At 43.0% G+C, this 15047-nt stretch overlaps 1 protein-coding gene across 3 annotated transcripts in view; it reads right to left on the reverse strand.

Moving 5' to 3' along the window:
- The window catches only part of TRPM6 (transient receptor potential cation channel subfamily M member 6), a 671614-nt gene that overhangs the window by 164774 nt on the left and 491793 nt on the right, over positions 1-15047 (reverse strand). The window lies entirely within an intron of this gene.

Here is a 15047-nt window from a genome sequence, read left to right on the forward strand (position 1 = left end):
GTGAAACACACATCATATAGATTATCACTACGTCACCCTTACTCTTCAGGAAATAAACAAATAAAAATCACTTATCACAAAGGTCGAGCCGACCGTCACCATCTCTGTTCCGTATGATACCATATTCTCATGATTCCACAATGCACACTCGCTTCAGACACCATCACCTCCTCCCATGTTGTAGTTTGCTTAACTAAACTGTAGGGGACTGGTATATTATTTTAAATCCTTGCAATTCACTGAAAAATACACCGGTTAAGGTTTAAAAAACATAAGGATGAAGGCGCCAATAATGGCTACAATACAAACCAAACAATGTATGGAAATCAACCAGATAAGATATTTCCGTAACTTGAACTCCTACCGGCACAAGTTACTATGTATAACTCACACATTTGCTCTCTCACATAATATACAAAATGTTACCGTAAACAATATCACTGGGGTCATTGCTAATATTGCCACATCGTTTGAATCACATTTCAGGAGTAAACTACAACACCACCATACAATATCAAACCTAAAAGAAACATTATTCTCTGAAGACCCCATACCAGAGCTTTGGACCAGCATATGAGCAAAGGTACGGCTCATGTCCCCATGTGAGTTACAATAAATACATTCTTGAAAATATAACTGTGTAATTATTAATTCCCTTATTCTATGGCTCAACAAACATTCACATGTCTCACACACGCATTCAAACTCCCTCGCTCAACCACAATCCCTCTGTTGTTCACATAGTCACTCGGCCTTTTAAATTTAATAAAGTGGGTGGAAATTAAGATTACGTTACTAAAGTAATTAATGAATTTCCATACCTTTTAGGTTTTGTGTTGTAGACAACTTTCCTCCATCTATCAACCTCAAGTAAGCCAATGCTGTTTCCACTGCATATATGTATATTACAAAGGCTGTATTTGTGCATCAGTAGTTGGGGCTGAAATGTGGATGCCGTATAAAAGGCCTATTTTGCCTCTCTTATAACTAAGTTATAAAAGCCATCCGCAGCAGGGATTGGCCGCACATGTTGGGGTTGGACGCAGGCCCTGGCCCAGTAGCCAACCACCTCTGTGTATGATGAAAGGTCGTGCAGAGTGGGTGTTTCTACACATGAGTGGTTGGCTGCAGGGCCTGGCGTTCGACTTCCTCAAAGAAGGCAACGGGATGGAGAAATGTTGACATTTCTCCAATTATTTCCGACCTTGCATATGTTCCACATTCTACAGTACACATACAACGTGGATAAGTAATAGAGCATACATTTTGTAGTTGAAGGGCCTACACTTGCATTTAAGCCCTGTGGTGTCTTACTGTCCAATATGAGTATATACCTAGTTTCCATCTGTCGTAACAACCGTTCACGGTTACCCCCTCTTCTTAGTGGCAACACCGAGTCAATGACATAGTATTTAAGGTGTGCTAAGTTGTTTTCACAGTTATTGATGGCTCTAATGTGCTGGAGCACTCGTTTGTGAACCTGTAGTTTCGTACTCCCGACGTACCGCAGGCCACACGAGCACTCCAGCACATATATTGCATACTCCGTCTTACAGTTTAAGGCTTTGTTGATTTTCACAGGACTGGGCTGGAATGGCACTTGGTATGTTTGTGTATTAATACCATATTTGCATGCCTTACAGCTAGCACATTTCATGAAACCCTTACTTTTTCCAAGCCAAGTGTTTATGAGCCTGACCTCTGGGCTACTCTTAACCAGGGAATTACTCATAGAACGAGCTTTTCTGAAAGCAACATTAGGAGATTTGTTCATTTCCTTGCCCAAGACAGGATCATTACAGACTAGGGGCCAGTTTCTATTGACAATTCTACGTATTGATTTGTGTTGTACGTTATATGTCAATATGAGACGAGTGGGCTGGACCAGATCGGTATTTAAAATGGGTTTACGTCTCAATGTGTCCGATCTCTGTATTTTGTTTGCCTTAGTCATGGCTTGATCCAAGACTATCTCTGAGTATCCCCTGTCAAGGAACCTCCCTTTGCATTCCTGCTGAGCTAGTGTGTATTCCTTATCTGTGCTACAAATCCTACGAATCCTCAGCATTTCCCCAAAGGGGATGCTGTTGATTAAATGTGGCGGTTGATGACTGCGCGCATGTAGGACTATGTTGCCAGAAGTGGGTTTTCTATGAAGTCGTGTTTCCAGTCTTTTGTTAAACACAAAGACCTCCACATCTAGGTAGAATATACTGCTGTTGCTCATCACCGCCGTGAATTTCAGATTCAGATTATTCACGTTTAAGTTAACAATAAACTCCTGTGCAGATAGTTCTGTGCCATTCCAAATTAAAAACAAGTCATCTATATACCTGTACCAACAAACAATGTGCTGTCTTACAGTGTCACCATGGTTTGCCATGAGGACCTGCTCCTCCCAGAGCCCCATATGCAGGCAAGCATAGCTCGGAGAGAAACAAGCCCCCATGGCAACGCCCCTGACCTGTTGATACACTTGATTATGAAACAAGAAAACATTATTTTCCAGACAATCAGTAATCATGTTCAAAATCATTCTGTTATGTGAAAGTCTGTTGAGGGTACGTGTATTCAGAAAATGTTCAACAGCTTTTAATCCATCCTTGTGGTGAATACTCGTGTACAATGATGCCATATCTAAGGAGATTAATATATATCCAGGGTCCCATTTCACATGTTCAATTTTGCCAAGAAAATCCCCCGTATCCTGTATATATGAAGGTAATTTCTTGACATGTTCTTGTAGAAAGTAATCAACAAATTTTGAAGCGTTCTCCATTATACTACCCTGGGCAGAGATTATTGGTCTACCTGGGGGTTTAGCTGCATGCTTGTGGAGTTTAGGTAGAAAGTAAATAACTGGAATGATGGGATATTGAATTTTTAGAAATTTAAATTCATTCAAAGTCAGTAAACCAGATGATTTCCAAGCTACCAATTTTGTGTAAAACGTGCTCCATGAGGTTGTAACTGCTTGCCGGTCGCTACGTTTGTAGCATTCTCTGTCATTGAGATGTGAGAGAGCCTCCTCCATATACAAAGAACGTGGCCACAGCACAACGTTGCCTCCTTTGTTGGATTGTCTAATAATGATCTTATCATCCCCTTGCAATTTTTTCATCAATTGGAAGTATATATTATCCTGTTTTGTATACTTCTTGGGGGCATAGGAGACAGAGCATTGTTATTTCTTTAGTTCTGATGTTATATTGTCGTGGAAAATGTCCACATTGTCTCGCAACATCATGGGGCAAAATGTTGATTTCGTTTTGAAGTTGGACTGTGCGCCCCCACCTGACTGCATCATTTCAAGACTTGATTCATTTTCATCCCCATTGCTTTCCCCTTGTAATTCATGCATGGCTGAAAGGAAGTTTGCGTCCCCTGCTGTTAATGCCGTACCACTGCCCTGCACTTGTGAGTTGACATCTTTGGATTTGTTCTGGGTGCCCTGGACAAGATGATACTTCCGCAATTTCAGTTTGCGAACAAATTTGTAGACATCTATTCTGGTCTGCGCATAATCGAAATTGCTGGGAGGGCTATAGGATAATCCAAGTGCAAGTATATTCGAATCGCTCTCACTGAGTGCACAGTCTGTTAAATTGATTACGGACTGCGCATTGGATTGTCCTCTCACTTGCGCTTCCATTTTTTGTTGTTTGGTTTTTTGTTGTTCCTTGCGTAGGTGCTGGTGTTTGCGCCGCTCCCGTCTTTTGAGGTTGAGTCCCTGTTGATGCTTACATTTTGGGCATGCGGTCGTAATGACCTGATTCTGTCTTGCCTGACAAAATCCAGTTCCTGGGCGAGGCTGGGTTTTGGAAGCCCCTGTCTTCTGGCCGTCGCCTGCTGGTCATTTTCCGATTCACTTTCCACTGCTGAGCTCAAATCGGAGATAGATGAAGATAAGGGTGTGGTACCACTATTCCCTGGTTGAACTGGGTTCATAGCGACAGATGGTTTGGCAGCTTTAACCGCGTCGTATTTTTTTGCAAACCTGAACACGCGGCCTTGTTCATAATCTACCTTGTCCCTTTGAAACTTGTATGCTTTACGTTTCTTGATTATATCTTCCTCTCTACGTAGGCGCACCAACATATCCTCCCGCAGTTTTTGTGTTGAGGGCGTGTCTTCCAATTTAGATATTTCCACATTGGTTTCATCAATTTTTATCTGTAATGCAGATCGGTCACTGTCTGCATATTTCACTAATAGAACCACCAATTTCCGCGATGATTCCAAGTTGCAATTCGCCCACTCAGCCAGCATACAGGGGTCAGGGTTCTCATAGCTGGGGGCCAGTAAATGGCGAAGCCCCCTCGGAATCCGTCCCACATCCAAGTAGCGGCTCAAAGACTTACTCTCCCACCATTTGGCTTGTTCCGTTTTCATCAACTTTTCTAATTTCCTGAATAGCTCTTTAGCACTGGCATTCATAGGTAACGCTGTGTTTGTTTGCGTTTGATTAGCTGTCTCCCCACTCGGAGAATTGTCAAAAAGTTCATCCGCTGCTGCCTCCCGACTCCTCAGCATATCGGCGGACATGGTGTGTGCGTGTGGGCAATATATCTGTTTCGCGTGCTGGTGAGCAGAACAATGCCCTCATCCCGCTCGCTCACACTCCTTCACCGGACTTTTAAGCTGGTTCTTACCTCGGGGGTAGTAATCCCTTCGCCCGGGTCCTCCGACACGAGTTCCGTTCACTGCTCCTTCCGGCTAAAACAATCCAACTGTCCGGGGGCTACTACGGCTGCTCCTTTCCCGGGAGTACGTGAAGTTTCAGGCAAAAGTCCAAAACGTAGCTTCCTGCCGTTCGGCCCAATTTCAGAAGGAGGGGTCTATCGATACCGTTGAAGCAGGCGCGGTATATTTGTTTCCATTACTCCGTCGACATGCATTCCGAAAGGACGAAGATAGACCCAGGTTTGTGTGCTCATTCAAAGATTTATTTTCCGAGCCCCTACACCATTGCCATTACGCGTTTCAGCCTCGCGGAGGCCTTGATCACATGATACGCTGATACAGAGTTTTTTTCAGTTTTTGAAGTGCCTGTGCGCAAAAACGTGTTCAAAAACACTCCCACCTCCTTTCATAGACATAGAGAACAGATCAACCCCACGTATGCAGGGTGTTCCCAGGATTGTGCAAATAACGCAGCGTAATACAGTACCATGATAGAATATCAAAGTGCAAAATTACGCCAAACATAGTAAATATATACAGATAAATATATAAATACATGAAAATGGATAAAATCATAGCATTGATAAAATATCATAAAAATGCTAAAAAATAATAATCCACTGTTAAAATGTTATGCTCATTAAAACCAATAGCATCTTATATAGTTTGGCAGCATAATGCCCCATCCTATCTCTGTCTGGAGTGCACAGTTTAAACATAAACATCTTATTCATTTATCAAGGACACCAGTATTGGACCTGAATGCCCCTGGTGAATACCAACAATTAGGGAACAAAATTCTCCGTCTCTCAGCCTTGTTTGCTCAATGCATACAAAGAATGTCTAGCTATATATATACTTTCTCTTGGCGAACACAAGACAACACGAGTCCCAAAGTCTTTTAGGCACGATTACTTTATTCCTCGAGCTGCAAAATCTGACGCGTTTCGGGCAGGTGCCCTTGCTCACAGATTGCTGGTTTTCAGCCATATTTTTCTTTTTTTGGTTTATATATACAAACTTTGTGTAAACATCACACGTGATACTAAACATAAACAACACACTATTAACCACTTTTTTGTATATTTCCAAAGGGTAAGTCTTTCTTCTACCTATCAAATATCATTTGACCTGTGATGTCGATTTCTGTTTGCGTTATTTTTGAGAAACAAAACATGTGTGGTTTTTATCAGCATAAATGCAATATTCTCTTATGGATGAGCATCAGTTTTTTTAGCCACCAATCCTATTAATATCTTAATGATGTTAACTTTGCATTCCTTTCCCACTATTTTTATGAGAGACCTGCAACTTGTTCATATACGTATATATAGCATGTATCAATAGCTATGTGCAAAAATCGTTTTTTCCACTTTTTCTGGTGCAAAATTCGCAAATAAATATATTTTATCAACAATGTGCAAAATACGCAATAAGTAAACATATACATGTGCAACATGACGCTAATAAATTATGTAAACAAAGGTATTTTAACCCCTTCAGTGCCCATGACGAGATAGTCTCGTCATGGAGCGCGGTTGCGCTGTGCCCATGACGAGACTATCTCGTCATGAACCCCGCCCGCTAATGCAATGCCCGGCACAGGGCGTGGAAAGGGCGGGGCACTGAAGAGGTTAAATTGTGCAAATTGCGCTGATGTTGGCTATGCCACTTATTAACAGTATCATAATGGTTGGAAACACAATAAGTATACAGCCTAAATGCTGACTGATAGACCATGCCCTAATCAATAAATAAAATTAATTTGCAAACATATTGTTTCATCTCTTTTGTGAGAACGAAAGACTATAGACCCTGTTTTTTGCCGTTTTTGAATTAATCCCTAAAGTGCAATAGTGAAAAAATATATTTACCCCTATAAAAACTGTAATAGTTTTTATGTCATCAAATTTCCTAAGATTGGGCTTAATTTGATATCCCAATAAAGTCTTGTGTTTATAAAAATTATTCTTCAGTAAAAAAGAAAATGTGCAAAGAAGTAAGATAAAAAGTGCGTCAGGGAGGATGCCATATTATCATCTGTGCAGATCTATAAATTCTTGCTATCCTGATGCCATCTATTATAGAAACTGATATAAGTCCTCCGTAGTATTGAGGCCGTTGGGGAATTTGCTATCTAGTTCCTGAATTATTTTGGATTCCATCCTTCTCAGCATTTTGTCTCTATCTCCTCCTCTTTGTGGTTTGGGAATTGATGAAATTACAAAATATTTGAGGCACTGCAGATCGTTATTGTGCACGGACTTAAAATGTCTGGCCACTGGGTACGAGCTATCGTTATTAACGATTGCCCGGAGATGCTGGAGGATTCTGACATGCACCTGTAGCTTAGTGCTGCCAACATATCGTAGGCCAAAGGTGCATGTCAGGACATAGATAGCGTACTCAGTTTTGCAATTGTAGGACCCCTTGATGTTAATCATTTCTGGACTGAATGGGGTTGTATATTGTGTTGTGTTAGTTCCAAATTTGCAAGCTCTGCAACTGGAACATTTGACGAATCCCGGCCGGGACTGCAGCCACATTTGCTTTTTGCTTAGTTCTGGAAAACTTCTGCTGATTTGAGTTTTCATGGAAGGTCCCTTCCTATATGTAATAGTTGGAGTGTTGGGAAGTCGAGGAGCTAGAACTGCGTCTGTTAATAGAATCGGCCAGCTATGTGTTATCATTGACCTGATCTTCCTTTCTTGGCGGTTATAGGTAGTTATAAACCTAGGAGCCGGATCTGGATTATCTATCACTGTGTCTGTATTGATAGTTTCATCATTTGTTAATAGAGATTCTCTCGACCTAGCCTGCATTTTCTTAAGTGCTTGATTTAAAATGGCATCTTTGTATCCTCTTTGTTTGAATCTTTCTAATGCTAGTGAGGAACAATTGGCTAAATCGACCTCTGTACTGCATATGCGTTTAAGTCTGAGTAATTCCCCGTAGGGGATATTGTTGATGACATGTTTGGGGTGAGCACTACTGGCATGTAATACAGTGTTTCCAGCAGTGCTTTTTCTATGGAGTTTGGTAGCTATTTGTCCCTCCTGAAAGAAAACCTTTACATCTAGGAAATCTACTTCTTGTTTACTGATGGTCGAAGTAAACTTTAAATTTTCATGATTGATATTGATTTCACTGATTTTTTAGCACTGCTTTCGTCACCCTTCCATACAATAAAAACATCGTCAATGTATCTCATCCATTTTAGCACATGGCCTGAGAAAGCCGCAAGATGTGTGCATCTGAGGACCTGCTCCTCCCACCACCCCACGTGTAAACACGCGTAGCTGGGAGAGAAGCAGGCCCCCATCGCAACTCCTCTCATTTGAAGATATATTTAATTGCCAAACATAAAATAATTGTTGTTTAAGCACCAGGTAACCAATTCCACAATCATCTTGTTATGACTATAGCAGTGTGCTGATCTTGTTCCTAAGAAATATTCTAATGCTGTTAACCCAGTGTGATGTTCTATGCTGGTGTACGATGATTCGATATCAAGAGTGATCAACAGCAAATCCTTAGTCTGGGGAATATTTCTGATCTTTCTTAAAAAGTCACCTGTATCTTTAATGTAGGTTGGCAAACTTGTTACTAGGTCCTGTAAGAAATAATCAATATATTCAGTGACATGTTCCACAACACTTTGTATGGCCGATATGATGGGACGTCCTGGAACTGGAAATGTTTCTTTGTGCACCTTTGGTATTAAATATAGTTTTGGTAAGACAGGATTTTCTACTTGAAGAAATTGGTATTCTTGCATTGAAATCATCCCTTCTCTTTTCCATTTGAAAAGGATTTTTCTCAGTTGATCTTTGGCAATATTGTAGTGTTTTGAGCTGGATTTTGCATAGCACTGGGGATCACTCAGTTGTTTCTGGGCTTCAGCAATATATTGTTTCTGTGGCCAAATAACAATATTGCCGCCCTTGTCTGATGTTGTGACAATAATTTGATGATCATTGTTCAATATATATATATATAGATATATATCACAGAATCGTGCAGATAATGGACTCTCCAAGGTGTTGAACTCACACATTGTTGCTCTTCGATATCTTTTCTGTGCGGTTCCTCGCCTCTGCGGAGGAGGACTAACGGTGGAACTGTTGATTGAGAAGTGTGAGGCAAGATTGATGACGACCTAATAATAGGATTATGGATGATGCAACAACCTGAACACTTCCAGATGCCACGTGTTGGATTCGTCCATTGGTAACTTTTAGATATCTGTCTCACGGCTTATTATTCTGGAGCCTCTTTGATGAAGCCGTTGATATTGCGATGGTTTGCAGTATACTAATGATGACGGAAGTTGTACAATTTGAGGAAATCAATAAAGTTTGTTAAAAAAAATATATATATATATATATATCACAGAATCGGTAACTTTTCAAAAGGACACAGCAGGAATTAGGAGGAAGACCGCTTTAATGGTAACAATTACGGCATGATGCATTTCGACATAGTCGTCTTCTTCAGATGCCTTTGACGTCGGAGTTAGAATCCGACCCTTATTTGTACCTCCTTGGCTCCTCCCATTGATAGGAGTGCAGCTGGCCCCGATTAAAAATGAGAGTATTTTCGTTGTAGTCCGATGTACGAGACTACAACTCCCAGAAGTCTATAGGTTGGTAAAATGAAATGACTTCAATTGAGCCCAAGTTAACCCACATTAGTGCTGCTCGTGCCCTGTTAGAGGTGGGTGCTGTATAACTAACTTGATCCGATGGTCCACCGTTCTTCCTCGGGTCCCCAACGCTTATATATATATCAAAACAACACCCTTGCAGGCATAGAGTGATGCATAAATTATGCAAAAAGGAAGCTGAGAATTCTGGGTAGTTCCCAAGTTTAGGTGGTAGGCAGCTCCTGTGTAAAGCATGTGTTAGGGGTTGCCTTTATTCATTCCAGGTAGGCTTGGATGGTATTTTACCAATCCAAAGCTGTAATACTGTGCCTGGAGTGGTAAATGGCTTTTGTCATTTTACAGCCTGGCATGGATAGCACTGTGCTAATCCTATGCTTAAAAATTTTGATAGAAAAGCAGGCATTTGAGGTGAGCAAATTTAGAGTGTTGCTGATGTTGAGGGTGCTCTACACAGGAGCTGCTTTCCATCTAATTTTGGGAACTACCCAGAGTTCTCTGCTTCTTTTTAGTGTGTGTGTATATATATATATATATATATATATATATATATATATATATATATATATATATATATATATATATATATATATATATATATATATATATATATATATATATATATATATATATATATTATCTACTGGCGGTCGCCAGTAGATAGTTATAGTTAGGACCGTGTTTCCATAGGAAATCTGAAAATTCTATTTTGAATAACTTTGGCGCCGGTTGACGAATCCTCACGAAATTTTCAAAACTAATGGGGCGCTCCGCTCAGCTCTGCTCAGCTCCTACCCGTCAAGCGGGGGCTGAGAAAAAAGGGGGGTCCCAAAACGCGTTTACCCCATGCATTTTCCCATAGGACCTTTAGTCGAAGGTACAGCCCGAACGGCTGAACAGAATTACTTGAAATTTGGCAAAGAGGTAGTCCTCAGGTGAGGCATGTGCCTTTTGCATATATGGAGTCAATCTGTTCAGTATTTCCTGAGAAAATTGCAGTTAAAAGTACATAAATATCTATAGTCGCGCACCGTGCGCGCACCGTGCGCGCACCCTAACGTGCGCGAGCGTAATTCTGATTGGTGGTTACATGTCAGTCAACGTTCGAATCGGTCGAAATCAGGAAGTGTCGTCCGCCATTTTGTTTGTTTTGGGTGCGAGAGGTGGCGAACGTGAAAAGGGGGCAGGGTAGAGAGTTCCTGACCCCCTAGCCTTTGTCAGGGGGTCCCTAAAGGACCCCGAAGGGTGAAAAAAACATTTTTTTTTTTTTTTTGTAAATCGCGGGGTGCGCGCACACGGTGAAAAACCTTAAAAAAAATATATAATAATACATACATAACTTAGCATTTAAAAAAACGTACCAATTCACTTAAAAAACCATAGGTTTCACACACGTTATAGTTAGGAATTAGCATTTAAAAAACCTTGCAAATTCACTTAAAAAACCATAGGTTTCACACATGTTATAGTTAGGTGGACATTTCACTCGTAAAAAAACAATGAAATTCCCAAGTTATGGTTAGTTGAGATAACTATAACTCGCGCGACCGCCACTCTATCACAAGGATGATGTCATCAGTGATGTCATGAGTGATGCCACTGACCATGTCATGAGTGATGTAATATGTGACGTCATGAGCAGAGGATTGCGGACGCGCGAGTTATAGTTATCTCAACTAACTATAACAGGGGAATTTCATTGGTTTTTTACAAGTGAAATGTCCACCTAACTATAACATGTGTGAAACCTATGGTTTTTTAAGTGAATATATATATATATATATTTCTTCAATAATTTCCGCAGTCAGTAGGTAGTTATAGTTAGGACCTTGTTTCTATTCAAAAAGCGTTTTTTTCTTTTGCCAATATCTTTGGCGCCGTTTGACAAATCTTTGCATAATTTTCAAAACTAATGGCCCACTCACTTCAGCTGCTGTGTTGAACATTTTGGGGTGATTCATTAAGCAAGAGCTGAGAAAGAGGGGATGTCCCAAAACACGTTTTCTCCATGTTCATTTCCATAGGAAACTTTAAACACGGCTACAGCCCGAACTGCTCAACGGAATTACACCAAATTTGGCAAAAAGGTAGCTCTTGGTTCAGAAACGACTCTTTTTGTTAAATGGTGTAAATCTGTTCAGTAGGTCCTGAGAAATTTAAGCATTTCTCAGATATACAACTGTGGCCGCCAAGGATCTGTGAACCCTCCCGATCCCGAGCCTTTGATCTGATTGGCTGCCAACAGTTCTAAGCAGTAAGTTAACAAAGCGCAGGCTCCCCAGCTTCATTTCCTTGAGGCCCCAGGTGGGCCAGGTCCCTGGGTAATGATCAAAAAACATGCGGGAGCCTGCGTGGGCCCCCGCACCCCCAGGGCTATGTTTATTAAATATGAGGGGCTACGTGGGCCCCTCACTGCCCCGGGGACTGCCACCTCCCCGGTGTTTTAATTTTTAAATAAAGGCATGGGGGCTCCTGCCCTCCTATGCAGGCCCAGGACTGCCACCTCCCCAGGGCTATGTTTATTAAATACGGGGGTCCACACGGGCCTCCCGCAGCCCTGGGGACTGCCACCTGCCCAGGGCTTTAATTTTTAAATAAAGGCATGGAGGCTCTTGCCTCCTCACACAGCCCCAGCAACCGCCACTTCCCAGGACAAAATAAAAAGATGCGTGAAGGGGGCTCCAACCCCCCAAAGAGCCCCAGGGACTGCCACCTCCGTGGGGCTATATTGAAAAATAAAGTTGGGGGGCTCGAGCCCCCATCACAGCCCTGGAGACCACCACCTCCCCGGGGCTTTAATCATGTTGGAGGGGGACAATTCGGCCCCCTCATTGATCCATAAATGACCCTGGGAACCTGCCACCCCCCAGGCCCTGCTCTAGCAATGTTCCAAGGTGCCCACCCCATGCCAGAGTAAACTCTGCTTCGCTTCATGTAAGCGAGAGCAGATAAGATGTTCTCACTTCCATGAAGCGAAGTAGAATTGCTTTTAGGCAGAGGGAGCTGCCTGTTAGCAGCTCCCTCTTCCGAAAAGCAATGCCAACTCCCGCAGTAGGCAGGGAGCCGGCAGAGACCGCGGGGGCCTTGGGGCTCCCCCGTGGAGCCCAAGGAAGTAGCTATGTCCCGGGGATGGGGTCCCGGGCCGAAAATAGCCCAGGTAACTGGGCCACACATGCTCCCCTAACCATTTAAAAAAAAATTATAAATAAAGGATGTGGTCATGCCCCAGGGGTGGAGTCTCTGGGGCTATATCGGCCTCAGGAGGGGTGCTGCATGGCCCCTCTCCCCAAAAATCTTTTTAAAAATAGAGGGCAGGCCCGGGTCCAAAATTGGCCCAAGGAAGGGGGGGCCACACAGCCCCCCTCCAATAGCAAGTTTTTTTATAAATACAAAAAAGGCGCGGTTCCGGGGATGGGGTCACCGGGGCGGAAATCAGCCTGGTGAGGGGGGCCTCACAGCCCCCCTCCTGTTGAAAAAAAAAGGAGCAAAGGCCAGCCGCAGGGGATTGGGTCCCCGGGCCAGAAATCCGCCTCGGGAGGGGGGCTACGTGACCCCCTCCCTTTTTATTACTGATAAAAAATGGGTCAGACCCCGGGGAACGGGACCCAAAAGGGTAAAAGAAAGAGGGGCCACACAGCCCCCTTCCTAAAATAAAAAAAAATAAAATTGCACCTGGCAACTCGACGCGGACCCACACACTTTCTTCACTACTCTGTTCTTGGCTGGAGGGTGAAGTGCCCTTCGTTGCTGAGGGTCCTTAGGGGCCAAGTAGCCCACATGTTACCTCCAGTAAGCCCCACACAGCTGGATTGTTGAGGTGGTTGGAGGCCACACCCCTTTTTTCACCACTCTGCAAACGTGCCTCTCGGCGCACTGCTGGTGGGGTGATGAGGTCCACTTGCCTCAGGAGTACAGTAGACTGCATCCCCCAACCAGCAGTGCGCCAGAAGGCGCATTTGCAGAGTGGTGGAGAAAGGGGGCATGGTCTCTGGCCACCTCTTAGCAATCCAGCTGTGTGGGGCTAACTGGAGGTAACAAGAGGGCTAGTTGGCCCCCAGGGACCCTCAATAGGCAACAAGACTTCATACCCCAACAAAGAGCACGCCAGGAAGCACGTTTGCAGAGTGGTGGAGAAAGGAGGTGTGGCCTGCGAGCACATCTAAGCAATCCTAATGCTAGTTGGCCCCTAAGGACCCAAAGGAGCAAAGGGCACATCACCCCCCAACCAAGAGCACACCAGGAGGTGTGTTTGCAGAGTGGTGGACAAAGGGTGCATGGTCTGCTATCAGAACTGAGAGACCCTGCTGTGTGGGACTTACTGGAGGTAATAGATGGGGTAGGTGGCTCCCAAGGCCTTCCTTGGAGGCCAACTACCCCTCCTGTTACCTCCAGTAAGTTCCACAGAGTAGGATTGCTAAGAGGTCTTCGGAGGCCTCACATCCCTTTGTCCACCACTCTTCAAAAACGCCTCCTGGCGCACTACTGGTTATGGGCGGGAGTCCACTTTACTCATGAGGATCCTTGGAGGCCAAGAAGCCCTCCTGGTAACTACTGTAAGTCATACATGGCGGAATTCCTGAGCACTGGTTGGAGGCCCAGCCCCCTTTCTCTACCACTCTGCAAACACGTCTGCCAGTTAAAAAACCATAGAAATTCATTGAAAAAAACACAGGTTTCAGGGACGTTATAGTTAGAAATTAGCATTTAAAAAGCCATAGAAATTCACTGAAAAAAACAAAGGTATCAGGGACGTTATAGTTAGAAATTAGTATTTAAAAAGCCTTAGAAATTCACTGAAAAACACACAGGTATGAGGGACGTTATAATTGAAAATTAGCATTTAAAAAACCTTAGAAATTCACTGAAAAAACAACAGGTTTCAGGGACATTATAGTTAGGAATTAGCATTTTAAAAATCTTAGAAATTCACAGAAAAAACTGTTTTAGTTAGGCCGGCATTTCACTTGTACAACACCTGAAAAATTCAGCCGTTATAGTTAGCTGAGCAAACTATAACTCGTGCCCCCGCAATGCACTGCTGATGACATCAAATATTACATCACACATGACATGTTCAGTGACATCACTGATGACATCTCAAATGACATCACTGATGACATCATCAAGTGACTGAGTGTTTTTAAAATATTTATGAGTTTTAAATATATATACCAAGGTGTGTTGATGAATCAGTGGGTGTCCGAGTACCTGCATCGATGCTTCAGTAGGTGCGTGACTGACTGTATAAGTGAGTGATTAGGTCTCTCAGTGAATGTATGGGTCACTGACTAGGTTGTCTGAATGTCTGTATCAGTCTGTCAGTTGGTGTTGAAGTGGCTGTATGGGTTGGTGAGTGGGTACATGTGTAGATGTATGGGTGATTGATCGGTTGTCTGCGAACCTGTATGGGTGTATGAGTGTCTGTGTAGGTGGGTGAGAGGGTGTGTGACTGCCTGCATGGATGAGGGAGTGTGTGAGTCAGTGGGTATATGAGTGAGTGTAAGAGAAGGGTTGCATAAGTGACTGAGTGTGTCTATGGCTTTGTGGGTAAGTGAATGGATGTGTCAGTGGTATATGGGTGAGTAAGTGAATATGTGTATATCAATGACTGTATGTGTGAGTGACAGATTGTGATTGTGGCTGTATGGGTTAGTGAGTGCATATGTGAGGGTCTGTATGGGTCAGTGATTATATGTTAGCA

Source organism: Triturus cristatus, chromosome 2_1, assembly GCF_964204655.1.
Source record: "Triturus cristatus chromosome 2_1, aTriCri1.1, whole genome shotgun sequence".
Classification (NCBI taxonomy): Eukaryota; Metazoa; Chordata; class Amphibia; order Caudata; family Salamandridae; genus Triturus; species Triturus cristatus.